The sequence below is a fragment of the Ursus americanus genome, unplaced genomic scaffold, assembly GCF_024610735.1.
Source record: "Ursus americanus isolate L20-20 unplaced genomic scaffold, mUrsAme1.1.p SCAF_68, whole genome shotgun sequence".
NCBI classification, from domain to species: Eukaryota; Metazoa; Chordata; class Mammalia; order Carnivora; family Ursidae; genus Ursus; species Ursus americanus.
The window spans coordinates 233453-252543 of record NW_028273650.1 but is presented as its reverse complement, the minus strand read 5'-3'; the positions used below and the strand labels follow the sequence as shown (position 1 = coordinate 252543).

At 41.9% G+C, this 19091-nt stretch overlaps 1 protein-coding gene across 19 annotated transcripts in view; it reads left to right on the top strand.

The window, feature by feature from the left end:
* The window catches only part of LOC123791278 (ral guanine nucleotide dissociation stimulator-like), a 74451-nt gene that overhangs the window by 14236 nt on the left and 41124 nt on the right, over positions 1-19091 (top strand). For 15 of the 19 annotated variants that reach the window (XM_087860530.1, XM_087860539.1, XM_087860536.1 and 12 more), the window contains exon 2: positions 3947-3995. The gene's annotated coding sequence lies outside the window, so the exon portion shown is untranslated. Of the gene's footprint in view, positions 1-3946; positions 3996-11422; positions 11572-13427; positions 14096-19091 lie in introns of those variants that run through there. The other 4 variants (XM_087860542.1, XM_087860525.1, XM_087860540.1 and 1 more) reach the window with 2 other exon arrangements.

Below are 19091 nucleotides of genomic sequence, written 5' to 3'. Positions count from 1 at the left end.
TTCACCCATCCCTCTACCCCCTTCCTTCTTACAACCATCAGTTCGTTCTCTGTATTTATATGTTTGATTCTGCTTTTTGTTTGCTTGCTTATTCACTTGTTTTGTTTTTTTTTAGATTACACATGTGAGTGAAATCATATGGCACTTGACTTTCTCTGACTTATTTCGCTTAGCATAATACCCTCTAGGTACTTCCATGCTGTTATAAATATCAAGATCTCGTACTTTTTTATGGTGTGGAGTAATATACCCTCGTACGTATGTACCACTTCTTCTGTTGATGGACACTTTGGCTGCTTCCATATCTCAGCTTTAAGTAATGCTGCCGTGGGCATAGGGATGCACATAGGCTTTCAGAATGTTGAGTCTGGTTCATAAACTGCCACAACAGTTGTGGGAACTCTGGAGGGGAGCCAGGTTCGGGAGGTAGGAGGATGAGTGCAGTTTTGGGCAGTCTGAGTTGTGGTGCCCGTGGGACACCCCAGATGTGGGTTCTGGCTGGGCAGTAAAAATGTAGGAATGGGAGCGTGGGAGAAGAGAGGTGCAATCATGCTGTTGCCAAGGGATGTGTTCTTCATAGAGTGACAGTTAAGGATTCGGGGTAACTGCTTCTTTTATTGGGCAGATAAAGAGGAAAGATAAAGGAGTAGTGTGTGGAGCTGGGAAGGGGCTTCGATGCCAGGAAAGCAGTTTGTCACAGAAAGCCAGAGAAGAGCGAATTTCAAGGAATGAAATGTCGGCAACGTTTACGAATGCAAAAGTTGTGGGGCAGCTGGATTAGGAAGTGGTAGTGCATCAAGGAGAATCTAGGTGAGTGGGGGGATCCTAAGCCAGCAGAGAGATGGAGTGAGTGGGGGTGAGACTGGAGGCTACACACAAGAATACCCTTTTAGAAAGTTTGATGGTGAAGACAGGGGACTGTAACTCAGGGCGTAGCGTGGTCAGGGGAGGGTTTTACAGGCTGCATTTACTGTTTGCAGGCTGACTAAAGGGAGATAACTGATGGTGCACGATGGTGGGGTATGTGGGCTGATGTAGGGTCAGGTATACAGAAGAGGATGCAGAGAGGAATGTATGGGTGTCCTGACTGCTTCTGCAGAACCTAAGGCAGACGTCAGGCATGGAGGGGAAAGAACGTGGTGCGAGGCACTGTGGTGGTCTCGGACACAGACCAGATGGCTCAGAGTCTGACAGAATGCTCCAGCTTCTAGACGGTCATCAAGTCAAATACGGGCCCGTGCCCAAGGATGCCAACAAGGGGTTTTGTTTTTTGTTTTTCAATGAATTGCTCAGTTTTTTCCCCTGTGAGTTATAAATTGACGTAAATCTTGAGCTTAATTTTTTTCCAAATTGGTAGAAAATTCAAATAGGAAACAATCTGACTTTTATCCTGTTTCCTAGTTTTGCTCCACTTAACTTTTTTTCACAGGTGTGTGGAGGAAAAAAGTGTGATATTATGGGTAATCAAAATAGCAAAGAAAGGTATTAGAATCCCTTTTTTAAAAAAAAGCCTTAAACCAAAAAACCCCATTTGAAAGCTCCTCTGTCCCTCCTTTCCCCTTTTGCTCTTTCTGTCCTTTTAGAAAAAAATGTAGTTGTTCAAGAGTGTGTCAGTTAGTTTGTGCTGCATAACGGATTGCATTACAAACCATCCCAAAGCTAAGTGCCGTAATAAAACAACCAGTCATTTTGCTTACAATTTTCTGGGTTTCTTGGGCAGTTCTTCTGGTTTAGGCTTGCACATGCCTCTCACATCGGCTGGTGGTAGATGGCCTCGTTTACGTGTCTTGTGGTTGGCACGCTGTTGACCAGGGCACTCCATGCTTGCAGGCTATCTTGAGCTCCTTTCGATGTTGGCCATAGGGTTCCAAGCTTAGCTGGTGCATAAGGTTTTTCAAATTCGTGCTTGCTTCACGTTTGTTAACGTCCCATTGACCAGAACAAGTTCCGTGCCTCTCTGATGCAAATAGAGAAATAGACATCTCTTGCTAGGAGATGAAAACTCTGCATTCTTGCAGTCTACTACGAAGAATCATCATGAAGAACCAATAAAACTAGGATTGAGATTTTAAAGTTTCTTGCTTTTAATACAATTTGTGTTTTGATTGGAATACCAGGAAGAAAATATACCAAAGCAACAGAAAGAAGGAAAATGTTTGCTGTGAATCATGAAATCATCTTATGATAACGTCAGCCTTCCGTTATTTAGGCCAAAACCCGAGTTTATTGGTTCTACCTGCAAATATATCCAGAGTCATTGGCCTCTTCTCACTGCCTGTGCTGGTATTGCTGGTGCTCCCATTATCCTCACGCAGATTATTGCAGTTATTCTCAGAAATGGTCTTCCCCTTTCCACACTTGTGACCTACACCCCCCCCCCCAATCCCTGCCAGAGTCTCTTCAGAAGAGCAGCTGGAGTGATTCTTTAAAAATATGACTCTGCACCCTCAAATAGCTTCCCAGTTGTGGAACTCATTACGATGGCCTCAAGCCCCACCTACCTGCCAGCCTTTACCCTACCCGCTTTCTAACCTCACCTGCAGCAATTCTCCCCCTTCGCTGTAGACTCAAGGGCCTTCTCGCTGTTTCCTGACCATGCCAGACTTGCTCAGCCATAAGGAGTTTGCACTGTCCAATCCCTCTGCCCAGAACAAATTTCTCCCAAATGTCCATATGGCTTATTTCTTTACCCTCAAATGTCCATGTGTTTCTCTTCCTTACCTGTTGCAGATCTTTGCTCGGATGTCATCTTATCAGCAAGGTGTACTTCCCTGGTCAGAACTGAATACTGCCTGTTTGGGCATTCCCCATTAGCCTTTCCTCTTGGTTTTCTCATTTACTGAATGCCTCCTACTGCCAGAATATAAGCTTCCTCAGGGCATGGTTTTTTTGTTTTGTATCACGCCTGTATCCTCAGGGCCTGGAAGAATCTCTGACACAGAGACATTCTTTAGTATTTGTTCAATGAACGAATGCCATCTTACCTTACTTCCTAGAGCTGTGGGCATTCCGTTAGATCAGGGGTCCACAACTTAGAACTGGCTGCTTGTTTTGACAAATAAGTTGTTGGACACAGCCATACCAGTGCATTTATGTTACCCATGGCTGCTTTTGCACCATCGTGGCAGCGTTAAATGATTACTCTTGTAATATACACTCCTAAAACATACACTCCCTGGCCCTTTGCAGAAAAGGTTACCACTTCCCAAGTTAGATGCTGAATGGCAAGCTCTTAGCGCAGGGCCCCCGGAAGAGAGACTGGACAATAAATGTAACTGGCTGCTGTAGGTTTTGTATTTTCTCTTATTGTCACTATCGAAAGGACAGTGCACGTGACCTGAAGACATGCGTGGCTTTTCATAGTTATGACTGCTCTGTGCCTCTTCACATCAAAAAAGCTAGAACTCTTTCTTTGCATCTGCTGTGCATTCCTTCATAATTTGAGCTCATAAGTAATTGAGAAACAAATAAATTGCATTCCACGGGTTGACAGTGATTTGGGAAACGTGGAGGCTGTGGTTAAACAGCTAGCGAAGAATGGCTCTGCTAGGTGTGGACTCAGGTGCTGTGGCTTGGGTGTTTATCTACATTCCCGACAGGGGTTCCACGCTACCTCCTGGTAGTTTTTGAATAAATGAGTGTGTGTTCAAGCTTCAGTGTTTTCAAGATAACATAATTTTTTTTAAAGATTTTATTTATTTATTCGACAGAGATAGAGACAGCCAGCGAGAGAGGGAACACAAGCAGGGGGAGTGGGAGAGGAAGAAGCAGGCTCATAGTGGAAGAGCCCGATGTGGGGCTCGATCCCAGAATGCCGGGATCACGCCCTGAGCCGAAGGCAGACACCTAACCGCTGTGCCACCCAGGCGCCCCCAAGATAACATAATTTTTAATATCTTAAAATGTACACATTGTCATGATAACTAATTTTTTTTATACATTCTAGGGAATAAGAAGTCAGAAAGGGAGGAGCTGGACTCCATCCTCTTTTTGAGGTAAGTTTTTGTTAAATTCATTTAGCTTTTGAGATTCTTGTTGAAAATGTGGTACTTTAGCTCTTTAATTTTACTTGAGGACATAAAAAATGATGGACATGTATTTCCTTCCACTTTTAAAAACAGTGCTGCAAAGAATATTCTTGTGATTTTTAATTTTTTTGCAAACATGTGGGAGAATTTTTTCTGTATGGTTACCGAGATGTGAAGTTCTTAGATGGAAATGTATCCACATTAAACTACTGATATGACCAAATTGTTTTTGAAAAGGTCATATAAATTTATATGGAAACTTTTATGGAAGTTGTGTGTAAATTTCCCTAAGCAACACTGGCGATGATTTTTTGTGTGTGTATATATGCAAACTGACATGTTGAAAACCCACTGTTTTTAATATGTTGTTCCTGACTACTAGTGAGATTGCAATCTTCATATGTGTCTGTGTGTCCGTGTGTGATCACATATTCTTTTCAAAGTTGGAACAGTGTGTTTGGGTGTGGTTCTTGGTCTATTAAGCTTACAGTCTCTCTTGTCCACATGTATTAGACAAGCGGCCAGATTACTGATACCTTGAGAGCTGCACTAGAACTAAATTGTAGGTTCTGCAAGTTAATTGTTGGTTATCTAGAAATTATTCATGGTTTGAAGAGACATGTGCTTAGGCTGGTGTGCAATCAACTTTATGACGATAAAAGGAAGGCCTAATGCATGTTTGTTGCAGAGCTGGCTGGAGGGAGAGGCCAGGGGAGAAAGCTCTCCAGGGGCTTTTTGGGTTTGTGGAATAAAACAGATCTGAAGACCTCCTGCCCAGTACTTGGCTCCTGGCTGGCCCTCAGTGACTGTGGTTCCCCTTTCTCTCCTTAAAGGGCTGTACTCCTTCCCCAGAGTAAGAGACATTGATTCACTGTTTATGTTATGGTGGTTATTGTGTTTCCTGTGGTAACCCTGCTGTGAATGAAATTTGTACAGAGGAGCTGTCTTTACCAGGAGCTTTAATTAAGCCTGTCACTTAAATATGTATCCATCATTTGTTTGAACTGTCCCATTAATTTAAATTGTCTGGTTTATGTAGCAGTTGAACATTTACTAAAGAGTCTATAACATATATGCAAGTTATGAGGCATAGTTCTAAAGCCCCTTCTCTTGACACCGTCCCCCCCTCCCTCATTTTAAGAAGTAGAAGCTACTTGGGTGCTTCTCCTTGATCGTGTTCTTTTTCTGCTCTGAAGGCAGCCACTCCTCTGCATTATGCCGTTACCCTTCTTTTTTAAAAATGGTTTTTTACCACAAGTGTTCGTATCCCTAAACAATGCATTGTGCAGCTTTGTTTGGTTTTGAGTATAATAAAAATGGTCTCACGTGGTGCATAATCATCTGTGGCTTGCTGTTCACATTCAACGGTATTTCTGAGATTTAATTCTGTTTGTGAATTTAGCTCAAGTTCATTCATTCCATTCCCACTGCTGGATTAAGTGAATATGTATGATTTCTTTAATTCCAGCATATTGTCTGCAGATTTTTTGTTTGTGTGTTTTCTTGGTGGACAGTCATTGTCTGTGAATAATGACAAGCTTGCCAGTGAGTCCGTTTTCTTGTCTTAACACTGCTGGCCCGGCCCTCCAGTATGTGGGTAAATAGACACAAAAAAGACAGTCATCCTGCTTCTGATTTAAAGTGTTCTGTTTTGGGTTTTTTTTTATAATCATATTTTTTATTATATTATATTAGTTACCATATAGTACATCCCTGGTTTTTGATGTAAAGTTCGATGATTCATTAGTTGCAATTAACACCCAGTGCACCATGCAATACGTGCCCTCCTTACTACCCATCACCGGTCTATCCCATTCCCCCACCCCCCTCCCCTCTGAGGCCCTCAGTTTGTTTCTCATAGTCCATAGTCTCTCATGTTTCATTCCCCCTTCTGATTACCCCCCCTTTCTTTATCCCTTTCTTCCCCTACTGATCATCCTAGTTCTTATGTTCCATAGATGAGAGAAATCATATGATAGTTGTCTTTCTCTGCTTGACTTATTTCACTAAGCATTATCTCCTGCAGTGCCGTCCATGTTGTAGCAAATGTTGAGAACTCATTCTTTCTGATTGCTGAGTAATATTCCATTGTATATATGGACCACAACTTCTTAATCCAGTCATCTGTTGCAGGGCATCTCCGCTCCTTCCACGATTTAGCTATTGTGGACATTCAGCAAACCTCTTTCAGAAGGAGGAATCTCCATTTTTCTCCAGGACGGTCTCCTCCTTTGCTGCATATTCTGGATATGTTCTGCTTTCATGGGAGGGGCACCATCCCTCCCCCTCCTGACTCCTTGCAATTTCATCTGTGCTTTAAGCAGTGATTTCCCTAAGTGTTTTGGTTGTAGATGGGATCCTTTACCCTTTCTGGGTTTTAATTGCTTAATGTGTTTTTCAACATTTTAATATTGGTTGGTTTCTAAAATATAGGAGGGAGAAATTAGAGGTCCCTCCATTTTTATTATATTACGTTTTTCCTTTAGGTGTCTTTGTCCTGTATTTTAGTCTCTCTTTTTGAAGTGTTTTCATTCATTCATTTTTACCTTAAACGAGGAAAGTATTGCCTCTTTGTTTTTTTTTTTAAAGATTTTATTTATTTATTTGACAGAGATAGAGACAGCCAACGAGAGAGGGAACACAAGCAGGGGGAATGGGAGAGGAAGAAGCAGGCTCATAGTGGAGGAGCCTGATGTGGGGCTCGATCCCATAATGCCGGGATCACGCCCTGAGCCGAAGGCAGACGCTTAACCGCTGTGCCACCCAGGCGCCCCGAAAGTATTGCCTCTTAAGTGATGATCTAAATCAAGCATTACGGTTTACTGTAATGTTTGGAAGCACAATTCCACGCTCAGTTCTTTATCAAGTACCTACTTGTCAGGTTCTGTGTTTCCACCATTGTAGAGTGTGAGCACCTTCCCTAAACTGGGGCATTTCCTTATGTCTGCCTATACACGTGAACTAAAATTAGAATTCCTGTTGTCTTCCTCTTTTTCATTTCCCACTCATTCCTCTCATTGTGCATGAAGTTCTTATTAGGAAACATGAGGTGCCAGGTACTGTCCTTGGAGTTGGGGATACAAGATGGCTAATAGAGGGTCCCTTCTCTCAAGAAATGTAGCACCTAGCAGTGGGGTGGGCCCTGTGTCCATCTAGCTAGCAAGCATGCTGGTGAGGGGTGTGGTGAGAGGTTTGGTTGAAGTGGACCCTTCTTGGTCTTAAAGACTGAAGAGGATGTAACAAGGTGGAGCTGTGCTTTCCTCGCTCAGTAACAGCATGGCTAGTCATTAGATGGGTACTGTACTGTTCTGGAAGGGATTGCCATATATGAAGAAAAGCACTACCTTTTTCGCTAAAAACATAGTCATCTTATATTTCACATTATGCAGTTCCTTATTTTAGCTCCTTTCTCTTAAATTTAAGTTCTCAAATAAGCGTTGACTCCCAGAGTTCAATGCAGATATTTTGTCCACACCGGAGGGTTGAGTCATTGTTAGTAGGAGATGCGTGGCTAGGCCCATGACAGCTGAAGAACAAGTTGCCCTCTCTGTAGGTCTACCTGGAAGCATCCGCGCTTCCAGCCTCCTTCTGCTGTGAGTCTGTCTGAAACCAGACTGTCCTTGTGGCTCGGGTACTCATCGTGTTTCCTTTAAACCCAACTGCCCAGTTGCCAGAAGTTTTCTGACCTTTTATTACTCCAAAGGTCAAGTAACTAAGACTTAATGTTCTTGTAAACCAAACTCCCTATCTTTTCCCTTGTCAGCACTTCCTTTACCTTGTACCCTATGTCATTTGGCTAGTTTCAGGGAGAGTTGTACCCCATGCTCCCTACTTCTGGACATAACAAGTTTAGCTGGCCATTGTTTTGGTAGATGACCTCACATGAGTTAGGATGTAATCTTGTCCTCATTCGTCATCGTCCTACCTTTCTAAGTGGAATTGAAATCAAGTGTGAATCGACTGCGATATGTTGCAATCATCTGGTAATAATTTGGGGAAAAAATGTTTCCCACACAAATTCAATGAAGATCAGCAATTTTAAAGTACACTATAGCATCTTGTATAAACTCCAGCTTACATTTCACATTATTTGTGGTCATGCAGTAGGTTCTGAAGAGAAAAGAACTATGGATAATCAGTTAAAAGAATGACAGATTCCCTGATGTGCTGATCAGTAGTAATACCTAATTTCGATTTCAGGTGTTAGCTACAATGGATTACCATATAGATGCAGCTGAGCACTGAGCATTCAACAGAGCCATGTGTTTTTTGGAAAAGTAATATTTATTCACACTGTGTGGCTTTCTTGAAAATTTTTTTTATTTTACTCTCCAGAGAAACTACAAACAAGATGTCAATAGCTTTATGTGGCATTCCCAGTAGTGTAGCTTAGAATATCGGCTGCAGTAGAAATGGCACGATGTATTTGCTTCAGCAAGGTAGGCTTCATCTGGGACTTTCTGAGGGACAGGCTTAGCAGTTAGACACAGGTGGTCATGTGGGGCTTTATTTTTATTGCCTTCAGAGACTTTAATGCATAAAAAATGGTCCTTGCAATATTTGGGTACACAAAGAAGCATCAGCATGGATGACGTTTCAACCTTTGAGTTGTCATATCCATTTGTTCTGTCCATTTGGGAATGTTCTTAGTAGCTCAGACTACGGACATGGTGTTTCATATTCAAACCTCATTGAGTTTATTTTTGAGTGTCTTTAAAGTCCATCCATTTTATAAATAAGAAAACTTTTATCTAGAAGCGGTGATGATGATAGGCCTGACCTCAGAGCAAGTTGCAGACTACTAGTGGCGACTGACAGTATGCGGGTGTGTAGATACACGTCATCTTGCTATGTTCTTTTGTTTTCCTTGTATTAAAAAGACATTTTTCTCTATTGCACATTAAGAAAATAAACCCAAATCAAGGAGACAGATAAGTATTTTGGAAAGCTGAAAAGCATGATTCAGTGCCAGATTGGTTTCCTGACTAAAGTAAAGGTCTGAAGAACAGTGGGCATGCTGCCAAGCATTCATCTAGTCCAATATCAAATCTATCCTGAATCCGTAGAGTAATTCTCTCAGCATCTTCTATACGCTGTTTTAATTTCAAGTGGCTGGATGGGATCAAAAGAATATCCCGGACTGCAGCTGGGGTGCCCAGTGCCCTTGGTGGAGAATGCATGAGAAAGTAGGATACTGAGTCACTGCCGTGCCATTCACTCAGGAAGAGTGAACTACAAAGTAGGAAGCAGAAGAAGGCCTGGAAGGACTCAACGGGCTTAGGCTTCAGTCAACATGAGGCAGCAGCCCATTGACAAGAAACAATGTCAGCAGAGATGGTGTCCCTGGAGTCGGGTGCACTGCTCTTAGTACTTCAACCTCTTATTATGATGAAAATATTCTAATTAATCATTGGAAGATTATTGTGGCAGAGAGATGTGCTGCTCACATCGCCCTTCAAGAAAGAATTTGCTACGGAGCTGCAAGGAGCAGGGTTAGCTGGCAGCCCGAGGCTGTCAGTGCCTTCAGCTCTCCAGCCACAATCACCTCTTCTCATCCCCAGCCATTGACTGAGCAAGGTGGTGGTACAAGGACCTAGCCGTTTTCAGGCACACCAGACCCCTCTAATGCATCATCTTTGCTGTGGTGCTTCTGCTAAGCTGGCAGAGACTTTTAGCTCTGTGTGGTGGTCTGAGGCTCCCTGGCCACTCCTACTTCCTCATTTCCCTTCCACAGATGTTCCTTTACAGTAAACCAGGGCACTCCTAATTCCACCGCAGTGTCTATCCTCAGAGAACTCAGCCTGCAATGATCATTATTCATCTGTTATCAAACATACCGAACTAGCCTGTGTAATAAATTTTTCAGTGAAGGGAAGTATGAGTTAGAACCATAAAACTTAGATGTGAACGGAGGCCTCTCTTCAGTCTGGAAACCTCCTAGGCCATCTCCAGGCCGTGCTTTTTCTGGGTGCTAGAGTTGCTCATGTGGTCAGCAGCAGCCTGACTGCTGAGACTCTGGTCCTTATTCTCAGGTCCAGAGTCATTGATTTTCTCTTTGCTTGTGATGTTTTCCCACAATCTGTAGACAGCTCTCTCGGTCCTATACTCCTGTCTGTGTCCTTGTCTGCAGCTCATGGGCATGTTGAGCTGTACATTCTGTTGCTAGGACAGTGCTTGCATGGGTTCTTATTAAGATATTCCATAGAGAACGTACTTATTTTTACTTCTTCTGATTCCCTTTTACCATAATGGCACTTACAACAGAACCTGGTTTTTACCTTTACTTCCTTTTGTGTATTACTCATCTAATACACATGTTGGTGTATATTGCAAGGTGAAGACCACTTGATTTTTCCCCCCAAAAAGCCATTTATTTGTCTCTGCACAATTTATAGATTGATCGATCCTGCCTGGTGGTTGATGTCTGACTGACAAAGGTTATGGGTTCTTCAGGCAGCAGATAATGCTGAGTTCACTTGATTTAATACTGAAGTCACTTTTCTTATATTTCATTTACATCAGTTTTCTTATATTTTCCAGCGTCGTTTAACTTTTTCTAAGTATTTATATATAAATAGTACTGAGTATTTTTAATCTCTGAGACAAATAAACGTGCAAACACCTGGGAAATTCAAAATTTCTTCTTTGACCTGTGCATACTTGTCTCCAGCTTCTGCTCTTCCTTCTTCATTCTTTAAAAAAAAAAAAAAGAAGAAGAAGATTTTATTTATTTATTTGAGAGAGAGGGCGAGCACACGCAGGGGTAGCAGCAGAGGGAGAGGGAGAAGCAGACTCCCCACTGAGTAGGGAGCCCGATGGTGCGCTCGATCCCAGGACCCTGTGATTATGAGCTGAGCCGAAGGCAGATGCTTAACCGACTGAGCCACCCAGGCGCCCCTTCCTTCTTCATCCTTATTGTCTTTGGAGAACTTGAGTGCACTGATATCTCCAGGGTTTCCTTTCATCTCTTTTTAAGCTCTCTCAGAGGGATCTTATGCACACACATGTTCCGCTGCTACCTATATCCTGTTACCATCCAAATCCTGCTTCTGCCCTCCAGGCCCGTATATCTAATTGTCTAGAACATTTCCTTGAAGAAGTCCATTGACACCTCCATTTCCAGGATGTCCAGAACCAAACTTGACGTGCTGGGATTCCTTCTAGATTTGATATCTTAGATAGAAGTATTGCCATTTGCTGAGCCGCTGGGGAGTTATTCTTGAGTCCTCCATTCACCACAAGTACTCTGACCACCGCCTTGACAGTTTTACCTACTACATATCACTATTATATGCTTCTCCTCTTTATCTTGCTGACCTCTGTCCAGGCCACTTCATTCCTCCTCTGAAATGCTGCTGTTGCCTCTTCATTGATATCTCTGCCTTTCTTCTCAGCCATCTTCAATTCCCGTCCAGCTGGAACCCGCTCAGTGAATGCACAGTGCTCCATGAGATCATAGCGTCACCTGCCTCTCCAGGCCCTTCTCCCCTCCTCACCTACCTGCCAGCCAAGTGGGCTCTCTTGCTGCTGCTGTTCCTTTCAGGTCCCAGGCTGTCTTTGCCTGTTGGCCTTCACACATGCTCTTCCTTTTGTGCCTGTTCTCCACGAGGCTAATTTAATTAGTTCTGTAAGTCTCAGCTCAAGTGTCCTTTTTTCCTGGTACCATTCCGTGAAGCTTCTGCTGAGATGAGGTGCTCCCCCCCTCCCCTCTGCAGCAGCTCAGAGAAATTTCTGTCAGCCTTTTTTTTTTTTCCTGAATGATATTTTCTGTATCATCTCTCTCGCCCATTAATCACGAAACCCTTAAGAGGAAGAACTAAATAGTTTATGAATATTTATTTTATTCCTGCATTTCAAATACCAAGCTTGGTATCAAGTGTGTAGGTATTTTTCACTAAATGGGATATGATATACATGTGCCCATTGTGTGTATATAAGTGTGTTTGAGTGTATGTCCGCATTAACATGTAGTAAAACAAGATATAAGATACCCTTTAGAGTTATGAGCTTATGAGATGCCGAGCCCACATGTTCTAGAGAGAGTCTGAAGTGGAAATGTAGGAGAGAGCTCCTGTGAGTGATTGTCAGCACGTGATCAGCCACATACTGCTTTTAATATATATAATCGGAAATAGTCTTCAGTGTAGTTTATATAGCATTTTCATCTGTGTCGATGCGTGCTATGAAGAATTTATAAGAAAGGCCATAACTGAATGCATTTATATTTTATCATGTTTGTCAAATATTGAAAAATTAGTTCTTTTAAATTATACAGCTTTTTTGTTGTTGTTGTTTGGGTTTTCTTTACTAAGTTTAGGGTTTAAGAAATGCCCACACATTTTAATGTATTTTAATGTAAATACCGTTAAGTCAATGACATGTAAGGAAAGACCCAGGTACATTGTATGTTAACGTGAACAGAGGACCAAAGCAAAGATTAGGGTACTTGTAAATCTCAAAACAGTTCTGCAAGTAAAAAGCACGCATAATTCTTCTGCTGAGTATTTATTTGAGCACATGCTATGTGCCAACCGTGCTCTTGGTGCTGGGGACACTTCCGAGAAAAGACAGAGGCGTTCTTGTTCTTGTGGGTCCTCTACTCTGGGGGAGGGAATACCGCCTTCAAATGGGCAAACGTGCACATCACTTCAGCTAGGGGTTAGGGCTAGGAAGATGACAGAACAGGTGGTAGAGAAAGCATCAGAGCAGGGGTGAGGTGGTGCCCAGAAAGAAGGCCCAGAGAGGCCTCTGTGGGGAGGTGGTGCTTGCAGCGAGAGGGATGGTGAGGCGAGGCCATCAGCACTGGGCTGTGGGTGGAGAAACATCCAGGCGGAGCAAGGAGTCTGCCTTTTAAAGTCCCTCGCTTCTGTTGGAAGTGGACCTATCATGCCTTTTCTCAGTGGATGTTCTTACCTGTTCACTGTTGCCAAATAGAACAAAGGAAGTAATACAGGTATATGTCACTGACCCAGGGGGAAGTTAAGACAAGAAAATGAAAACAAAGCAAAACCTCGGGCTGGCTCAAATGGAGGAGGCAGGTTCTTAGCTGCCTGGAAATATACTTATTCAGGAGAGCGGGATATACGTTTTTTACCTTCATCTTTCAAAATGGTAGAGTATTAGCCTAGATAAACCTAGAATGAGGATTTTTCATGGTAAAATAGTCATGTGTTATCAATACCAAGAAATATATTTTGACCAGTTTTTGGATTTCTACACTTCTTAAAAAGGTAGGTGCAGATAAAGTACAAAGAATCTTATGACCCAAGAGTAACTTGATCAAAACTAATTTTAGAGTGGGGAAAAAAAGAAAAAAAAAACGTACTTGGGGTTTGTCTTTTTTTTTTTGAAAAAGTTGCTATTATTAGCCAAATACTCTCGTACATCATATATTCGTTCTTTATCGTATCTTCCAATGTGTGGGGTGAAGGGGGTAGAATTCCTAACTGCAATCCTAACCTTATTTTTAGCTATTAATTTCAAGAAATTCTTGGCAGCAATTTCATTTCGTTGTTCATCCGTGTGCTCATGATCTTATCCTCCTTGTTGTTCATCTTTCTTCCGACTCTGGTCCTTGTCCAGAGACTAATAATGATGATAATGGAATGGGGAAGTGGAAGGTGAAAAAGCAGAAACCTGGGGAAATCTGGCATTTGAGAAATTATTATTTTAATATGAATTTAAGCAATGGCTATGATTCAATTAAGATAAAATGATCCTTCGAGGGTTTTTTTCCCCTTCTTTTTCTTGTTTTCTTTTAGGAGGAATTAAATGTGGAACAGTGATGCTTTTAAGGCACTCAGGGAAGGAAGGTTGCTTGGGGCAAGTAAAAGACACTGTCCCATGGGCTACAGGGTGAAGTGCACTACTTATGTTATTAGAAATAGTTTTTTTTTTCTTTTCTGAAATACACACACACACACACACACACACACACATACAGCACTGTCATGAAATGTGTAGTTTATTTTCTCTTTATATCTTAACAATTTTTAAATTTGTTTTATACAAAATACTGCAATTTCTACCTGAACGAATTTTCTTTCGATGGCATTACCAGAGTATAGGTAAGAACAATTTAAAGATTTTTAAAGTGATATAGATTTCTTCCAGTCGAATTTTCAAAATGTTTTCTATAATTAGCACCATCAAGATTGGGTTATAACAAGGGATGGTAAGAAGGGTTTGCTGGTTAAAAGTAAGACAAGTCCAACCTGGACGTTGGAGGAAAACAGAATATCTATCTTGCCACAGGTGCTCCTTAAAAAGGACGCTTCATAGACCAGCAGCATCAGCCTCACCTGAGAGCTAGAAAATGCAGAATGTCAGGCCCATGCCAGACCTACCAAATCATAGGCTGTGTTTTTAACAAGAGCTCCAGGGGACTCTTGTGCACAAAATTGTTTGAGAAACAGTTGATCCAGAGTATTTTCAAGTAATTGTTCATTTTTTTCTTACAAAAATATCTTGTTCTTCAAGATTTTATCATCGATGCAGAGTTACTCTGTTTGAATGCTTTAGGGTGTGGCAGCGGGAGGGAACTTGAAATATAGCCATGTTACCACGTCTGCCCTTTCTCTGCAGCTCTTGACATCGAACAATGTTGCCTCTCGATTTAATATTCATGGCACAACTGGTGTAACTTGTGCTACTGACTGTGACTCCTCCTTTTTGTTTAGAGAGTGTCTGGTTTGGTCTTTCCGCCTTTGAAGACTGACAGTTCCTCCCTTTTTCCTCCTTGCCAGATGATCATATTTGGGAGAACATAACCTTATAATGGGATGTTAACTCTCTGATCATTCATTCATTCATTCATTCATTCAAATACCTCTTGAGGGAGAAACAAAGTCCTGGGGCAGAAGCAAAGAATATCTCACCATGCTTGTATTGTATAAGCTGATTGCCGGGGTGGGGGATAGGTGAGAAAAAAAAATAATTACAGTATGATTGTCACTACGAAAAGTGTAATGGTAGCAATGAAGAAAGTCGAACAGTTCTATTCAGAGGACTTGAGGAAGGCTTCAAGAGAGGTAATCTCTACCTGAGCCTTGAAATATGAGTGTGGAAAGGGTTTCCTAGATGGGAGATCGATCTGTGAAAGACATGGGACATGAAAGAACATGGCACATTCAGTGGGTATTTCAAAATTCAGAACCCCAAATTTAATTTAGTACTATTTATTTGAAAAATATAACTGACCCTGATAGAAACTGAACTGTTTAGTGAAATATATATAATAAATACATCTACTTAACTGAATGATGATATCATTACTTGAGGGTAGATGCCTTGGTCTTTAAATCTTTCAAATACACAAAGAAAGTTTCCCTTTAAATTTTAGCGTTATCAATAGCATTTCTGTTAATTGCTACTTCAACATTGTGTATTTAAAGTAAAAATTTAAAAATGAAATGGTAAGTACAATCTGAAGGGGAATCGTAGGGATTTGTAACACTCCATGGTGTGGGAGAAATAGACGAAAATGAGAAATAACTGCATGCAGACCTTTTTATTTGTGCTAGATATAATCCGTTCATTCTGTTTATATCGTATGTATGAAAACCCTACTCATTTTCTACAGAGAGTACTTTAAAATGTCTGAAGCTTAATAGCCCCCCTCAGCCTGAATAAACTTACTGGGAATGGGTGTAGAAACTCATTTGCTCTTTGTGTTGTGAAACTTTATGTATCTAGGAGGTGGTCTATCGGATTACCTTAATTCTGGCTACTATGACTACATGGACTGGTTAAGATTGCAGGTACAGTTAGCTTTTTACCCAGTTTAATAGTGTCTGACTGAGAACAGTGACTCTTGGGTTGGGATTGCAGAGTACTAGTCTCCTGAGCCAGCATAAGAACAGGTGCTGTTTATCTAGTTTAGTGTGTAGAATAAGCGAGTTTATCTAGTGTATAGAATAAGCTGTCTGTGTGACACGGTCAGGATGAGTCATGTTTTAGAATGTTGACGTATAAGGGGCGCCTGGATGGCTCAGTCGTGAAATGTCTGCCTTCGGCTCAGGGTGTGATCCCAGGGTCCTGGGATCGAGCCCCACATCAGGCTCCCTGCTGAGGGCCTCCTTCTTCTTCTCCCACTCCCCCTGCTTGTGTTCCCTCTCTGGCTGGCTGTCTCTCTGTCAAATAAATAAAGAAAATCTAAAAAAAAAAAAAAAAAAAGAATGTTAAAGTATGAGCATTTGCATATAAAATCAACCTTATTTTGATGCTTATATGCTTAATACTTGAATCAAACAGGCTCTTTTCAGATAAATGTATTTTTGCATGATTTATCAAACTGGGTAGAAGTTGGTGGTTAGGTCTCCAGATCTTTTATTATGATCTTCAGGCTGTGTGTACTTTGGAATCAGAATTTTTCAGATTTTAGAATTGCACTGTGGTCTATTGACATTCAAGAAACATTAACACAATGTTGATGTCTATATGTAACAGCCCAGGGGACTGGACAGCACCCTGTAACCAAGAGAATTCTTATTTCTGTAGCCTAAGATATGACTATTTGGCATCAGTGGGATAACTACATCCAAAATAACCTCAGGTTAGTCAGGTGTTGCCACCACATGAGTTCAGATGCAGATCAGGTCCTGTCCACTAGTGAATTACACACAAAAAGCTTTTGTTTTCATAGCTTCTTGGATTTTGAAATTGCTGATAAGCGATTGTGGATGAGCAGTTCTACACGTTTTCTTGACCTCATTCTCTTGCATTCTTCTCAGTTTATTTGGATTTGTTAAAATGGCTACCATTTTGTCACTCAAGGTCTTGACCAAGTTAGTTATAAAAACTGAGACTATAAGGAAACACCAGATTTCAAAAGGAAGGAATGTGCGTTCAATATTTCCATAGCATCGGTATCTTCTGGACTTCCTCGAAACCTCTTGGGGCTAGGACAGGAAGCTTTTCACTAGTCTATTCCAGACACTCTACATACCTAGTATCCCTCATTTTAGATCTCTTATATTCTAGATATCTAATATTTCTTACCTAATCTGAAGACCACTCCTGTATAAACTACTTAATTAAATGTTACCATGGCTGGTAGTGGCCAAGGTACTCTGGAATACTGAGTTAGAACCTTGAAGCTGGGTTCACACACCACTGATTTGGTATGCTTCCTGTCACACACTACAAATAATGTCCCTAAGTATAGAAACCTAAAATAAGAGCAACTCCTATATTCTTCAAGTCTTCAAAGTTCTCAGACCTATCAGATAGCCAGGTTTATACAGAGAAAGAAGAAGTTAATTTGAAGCATCAAGTGCCACAGTGTGAAGTCCATTTGAAGTCAGTTTCTTATCCTGCCATCTTGTTTTGTCAGTAGCAAAGAGAGAGGTTCTGTTTCTCTCTAAACTGTTTTTAGAGGGAGAAAGTAGTCTATACATTTCTCTATGCGTAAGGATGTAAAGGCTGGCTCCTTGCTATATATAAGCCATTGAATGAGGAAGCCTGTTTGGACTCTCAGTGTTGTCATGTGAAATGAACACCGTTCATTATTCCAGGCATCTAGAGATACTGCTTCAAGTGAGGTTTAGAGGGTAGGAAGATAAGGGAGGTGACTGACAGAACACTCACCAACCGTGATGTCTGCCAACCTCCTACTCAACTGTTTGTACGTTCCCATGACTAATGATGAATGGGAAGATTTTCCTAAAGTCAATTTTAGGCCAATACGTCATGGTGGACAAGGGTGGGCACTTGAAGCCTTATCTCTGTAATAATGAGAGCTGATAGGATGTGAGGAGATGATAAAGAATGGCACATCAGTAAACCAAGAATATTTGGTGCAGGGACAGGCTCTGGCCCCCTTTCATGTGCCCATGCGTCATCAGTACAGGATTCAAGTTCTGTGGGTTTGCTTTAAGAGGGTTTACTGCTCATGAGTCTCTAGGAAGCACATTTCCTGTCCCGTTCGGCGTACAGTGCTATGCCTGTATGCGGTAAATGTTTGCTGTGGGTGGAAGGATTTGTTTTGTACTAGAGATGTTTTCTATCAAAAATCTTCAAAATAAGTAGCCCTTGAGTTTAAAGGAGTGGGCTCAAATGGAAGGTTCACAGAGTGCCTCATATGTGTTTTTTATAGGAGTCGTTATTCATCTAGTTTGCTCAGCCAGGTTCTTCTGATATATAATATAAAAACCAATGCATAATACACTGCAGATTTGTTGATGACTTTGTAAGAGTATCCCTCGTGTTATGTCTGGGGCTACCCAGTGGCCTGACAGTGCTCTGAGCAGCCTTCTTTCTCAAAGTTTCTACAGCTCACTGAGCTCTAACTACTGCTGGGGAGCCTGAGCCCGACAGCCCTCCCTGGGTCCCTCATAGTCAGGACACACCACAGCCCCCTCTTCCTGAGGAAACAGGGTCTTCTGTGCACTTTACACTAGGACTCCCCCAGAGATGCATCTCGGCCAGGCTGAACTACGGGGACCCTGCATGCCTTTGTGTCTACCAGGTGATGGCTGAGCCTAGTGCCCCTTTGACCCACTTGGTGTCTTCCCAGGGTCATCTCTGGGGTGCTTTCATCATCATTACCCTGCATTTCTTGCCCTCCTTCCCACTTTGTACTCAGTCCTCTGGAAATCCTCTTACTGGGTTAAGCCACAGCCCTAGAGCCTCAGCCTCTTGGTTTCACCTCCTCGGCTCTTTGAACCCTGGCTTTTCTCTCAGGCTTCTTTGTCTCCCTCAGGTCTGTGGGGGTGAGATCGTGGTCTTTCTTTTCTCCAAAGCCCATTCCAGACCTCATCCACCACCCCCTCTGTAGAAACTTCTCCCTTGACTAGAACTTGTCCTTCCTCGTTGCCGCCATGTCTTCTGATCTTCTGCTTACTTGCCTTTTTTTTTTTTAATGACTTTGCTGTCTCCGAGTCCTTTGCCTTCATGCCAAGTTACCCATCAGCTCCCCGACCGCTCACCCTCCATGGTTTCGACTTTATCTTCTGCCCCCTTGTCATCATGCAGACCTGTATCTGAGCACAACCTCTGTCCTTCTGATCTTTCATTTAGTTACTTGCCGGCCACCTCCTCTGTTTTTTCCTTTTTAAAAAAGCA